The sequence below is a fragment of the Arachis stenosperma genome, chromosome 6 (assembly GCF_014773155.1).
Source record: "Arachis stenosperma cultivar V10309 chromosome 6, arast.V10309.gnm1.PFL2, whole genome shotgun sequence".
NCBI lineage: Eukaryota > Viridiplantae > Streptophyta > Magnoliopsida > Fabales > Fabaceae > Arachis > Arachis stenosperma.
This window is the reverse complement of record NC_080382.1, coordinates 5,654,033-5,658,643: the sequence shown is the minus strand read 5'-3', so window position 1 is coordinate 5,658,643 and position 4,611 is coordinate 5,654,033. Positions and strand designations below refer to the sequence as shown.

The following is a 4,611-nucleotide window of genomic DNA, read 5'->3' as shown; positions in this document are numbered from 1 at the left end:
AACCTTGTTGAGGTCTCTCTTGATTCTTCCATGAAGAATTATAGGTGTTTCCATAGGGTTCTCCTAGGTAATTCACCTCTTCCATTGAAGGGTTCTCAGGATCATAGGCTTCTTCTTCAGATGAAGCGTCCTTAGTACTGCTTGGTGCATTTTGCATTCCAGACAGACTTTGAGAGATCAAATTGACTTGTTGAGTCAATATCTTGTTCTGAGCCAGAATGGCATTCAGAGTATCAATCTCAAGAACTCCTTTCTTCTGATTAGTCCCATTTGTTCACAGGATTCCTTTCAGAAGTGTACATGAATTGGTTATTTGCAACCATTTCAATCAGCTCTTGAGCTTCTGTAGGCATCTTCTTCAAATGAAGAGATCCTCCAACAGAGCTATCCAAAGACATCTTGGATAGTTCAGAGAGACCATCATAGAAAATACCTATGATGCTCCATTCAGAAAGCATGTCAGAAGGACATTTTCTGATCAATTGTTTGTATCTTTCCCAAGCTTCATAGAGGGATTCTCCATCCTTCTGTCTGAAGGTTTGGACTTCCACTCTAAGCTTACTCAATTTTTGAGGTGGAAAGAACTTTGCCAAGAAGGCATTGACTAGCTTTTCCCATGAGTCCAGGCTTTCTTTAGGTTGTGAATCCAACCATGTCCTAGCTCTGTCTCTTACAGCAAAAGGGAATAGCATAAGTCTGTAGACCTCAGGGTCAACCCCATTAGTCTTGACAGTGTCACAGATTTGCAAGAATTCAGCTAAAAACTGATGAGGATCTTCCAATGGAAGTCCATGGAACTTGCAATTCTGTTGCATTAGAGAAACTAATTGAGGCTTAAGCTCAAAGTTGTTTGCTCCAATGGCAGGGATAGAGATGCTTCTCCCATAAAAGTTGGGAGTAGGTGCAATAAAGTCACCCAGCACCTTCCTTGCATTGTTGGCATTGTTGTTGTTTTCGGCTGCCATGTGTTCTTCTCCTTTGAAGATTTCTGTTAGGTCCTCTACAGAGAGTTGTGCCTTAGCTTCTCTTAGATTTCGCTTCAAGGTCCTTTCAGGTTCAGGGTCAGCTTCAACAAGAATGCTTTTGTCTTTGTTCCTGCTCATATGAAAGAGAAGAGAACAAGAAAATGTGGAATCCTCTATGTCACAGTATAGAGATTCCTTGAGATGTGAGAGGAAAAGAAAAATAGAAGACAGAAGTAGAAAATTTCGAACTTATCAAAGAAGATGGAGTTCGAATTTTGCATTAAGGAATAGTGTTAGTCCATAAATAGAAGGATGTGAGAAGAAGGGAAGTAATTTTCGAAAATTGAGGAAAAGATTTTGAAAACATTTTTGAAAAACACTAATTGATTTTCGAAAATGAAAGTGGAGAAGAAATCAAGTGATTTTTGAAAAAGATTTTGAAATTAGAAATCAAAAAGATTTGATTGAAAACTATTTTGAAGAAGATGTGGTTAAGAAGATATGATTAGTTTTAAAAAGATGTGATTGAGAAGATATGATTTGAAAAACATTTTAAAAAGATTTGATTTAGAAGATTAAAAACTTGGCTAACAAGAAAAGATATGATTCAAGCATTAAACCTTTTTCAACAGAAAAGGCAACATACTTGAAATGTTGAATCAAATCATTAATTGTTAGCAAGTATCTTTGAAAAAGGAAAGAAATTGATTTTGAAATCATTTGATTGAAAAGATATGATTTGAAAAAGATTTGATTTTGAAAAACTTTGAAAACTTGAAAAAAAAAATTGATTTGAAAACAAAATCCTCCCCCTTGTGCCATCCTGGCGTTAAACGCCCAGAATGGTGCATATTCTGGCGTTTAACGCCCAAAACTATACCCTTTTGGGCGTTAAACGCCCAACCAGGTACCCTGGCTGGCATTTAAACGCCAGTCTGTCCTTCTTCACTGGGCGTTTTGAACGCCCAGCTTTTTCTGTGCAATTCCTCTGCTGTATGTTCTGAATCTTCAATTCTCTGTATTATTGACTTGAGAAGACACAAATTAAAAATATTTTTGGATTTTTAATAATCAAAATGCAATTAAAATCAAATAACAATGCATGCAAGACACCAAACTTAGCAGTTTGTATACTACTGACACTAATGAGAATGCATATGAGACACACAAAACACTCAAGTCAAGAGAATTTAAAGATTAGAGTAAGAAAATCATCAAGAACAACTTGAAGATTAATGAGGACATATGCATGAATGCAAAAAGAACAGAAACATGCAATTGACACCAAACTTAACATGAGACTCTAGACTCAAACAAGAAACATAAAATATTTTTGATTTTTATGATTTTGTAATTTTTTTTGTGCTTTTTCGAAAATTATATGGAAAAGAAAATAAAGGTATCAAAATTCTTAATGAGAATTCCAGGAATCATGCAATGTTAGTCTAAAGCTTCAGTCTAAAGGAATTAGACATGGCTAGCCAAGCTTCAGCAAGACATTGCATTCAAGAGCTAAATTGATGAGAATCAATCAGCTTTGGTGATGATAAGAACATCACCTTGAAACACCAGAATTCATTCTTAAGAACTCTGAAAAAAAATACCTAATCTAAGCAACAAGATGAACCGTCAGTTGTCCAAACTCGAACAATCCCCGGCAACGGCGCCAAAAACTTGGTGCACGAAATTGTGATCACTACACAACTTTGCACAACTAACCAGCAAGTGCACTGGGTCGTCCAAGTAATACCTTACGTGAGTAAGGGTCGATCCCACGGAGATTGTTGGTATGAAGCAAGCTATGGTCACCTTGTAAATCTCAGTCAGGCAAACTCAAATGGGTATAGTGGTATACGAATAAAGCATAAAGATAAAGATAGAGGTACTTATGTAGTTCATTGGTAGGAACTTCAGATAAGCGTATGAAGATGCCTTCCCTTCCGTCTCTCTGCTTTCCTACTGTCTTCATCCAATCCTTCTTACTCCTTTCCATGGCAAGCTTATGCAAGGGTTTCACCGTTGTCAGTGGCTACCTCCCATCCTCTCAGTGAAAATGTTCCTATGCTCTGTCACAGCATATGGCTAATCAGCTGTCGGTTCTCGGTCAGGCCAGAATAGAATCCAGTGATTCTTTTGCGTCTGTCACTAACGCCCCGCCTGCTAGGAGTTTGAAGCACGTCACAGTCATTCAATCATTGAATCCTACTCAGAATACCACAGACAAGGTTAGACCTTCCGGATTCTCTTGAATGCCGCCATCAGTTCTCGCCTATACCACGAAGACTCTGATCTCACGGAATGGCTGGCTCGTTTGTCAGGCGAGCACTCGGTTGTCAGGCGATCAACCATGCATCGTGTATCAGGAATCCAAGAGATATTCACTAGAGCCTTGATTGCTTGTAGAACAGAAGTGGTTGTCAGTCACCTTGTTCATAGGTGAGAATGATGATGAGTGTCACGGATCATCACATTCATCAAGTTGAAGAACAAGTGATATCTTGGACAAAGAACAAGCGGAATTGAATAGAAGAACAATAGTAATTGCATTAATACTCGAGGTACAGCAGAGCTCCACACCTTAATCTATGGTGTGTAGAAACTCCACCGTTGAAAATACATAAGAACAAGGTCTAGGCATGGCCGTGAGGCCAGCCTCCCAATTGATCTAAGAACTAGATGTCCAAAGATGATCAAAGGATCAAAAATAATCCAAAGATGAAAATACAATAGTAAAAGGTCCTATATATAGAGAACTAGTAGCCTAGGGTGTACAGAGATGAGTAAATGACATAAAAATCCACTTCCGGGCCCACTTGGTGTGTGCTTGGGCTGAGCAATGAAGAAATTTCGTGTAGAGACTCTTCTTGGAGTTAAACGCCAGCTTTTATGCCAGTTTGGGCGTTTAACTCCCATTTAGGTGCCAGTTCCGGCGTTTAACGCTGGAATTTCTGAGGGTGACTTTGAACGCCGGTTTGGGCCATCAAATCTTGGGCAAAGTATGGACTATCATATATTGCTGGAAAGCCCAGGATGTCTACTTTCCAACGCCGTTGAGAGCGCGCCAATTGGGCTTCTGTAGCTCCAGAAAATCCACTTCGAGTGCAGGGAGGTCAGAATCCAACAGCATCTGCAGTCCTTTTCAGTCTCTGGATCAGATTTTTGCTCAGGTCCCTCAATTTCAGCCAGAAAATACCTGAAATCACAGAAAAACACACAAACTCATAGTAAAGTCCAGAAAAGTGAATTTTAACTAAAAACTAATAAAAATATACTAAAAACTCAACTAAAACTACTAAAAACATACTAAAAATAATGCTAAAAAGGGTACAAATTATCCGCTCATCACACGTTCATTAAAAACACCTCCCCCTAAGTTGCCATCATCCTTCACAACATTCAAGTGGGTAAAATTCATATCCCTTAGCTTTCTAATTCCACTTGAATATGGGCTACTGGAGACGGATGGTCAACTTAGAGCTCTTTGTGGCATCAAGAGTAAGAGGAAGTTGGTTAGTAGTAAGTATTATCCTGCAAGGTTCAACATGGTTTTGTGCTCAAAGTTTAAATGTAAAGGTTGGTGTAGAGCTCAGTTGAATAGGTCTATAAAGTTATTTGACAGCTCCCCTGAGGATTCAGATTGCTTGCT

General features: G+C 38.7%; 1 non-coding gene across 1 annotated transcript; it reads left to right on the top strand.

The window, feature by feature from the left end:
- Positions 1-452: 452 nt before the first annotated feature.
- On the top strand, positions 453-560 carry LOC130937305 (small nucleolar RNA R71). The gene has a single exon (XR_009068528.1). It is a non-coding gene; the product is annotated as a small nucleolar RNA R71 (small nucleolar RNA).
- Positions 561-4,611: the final 4,051 nt, after the last annotated feature.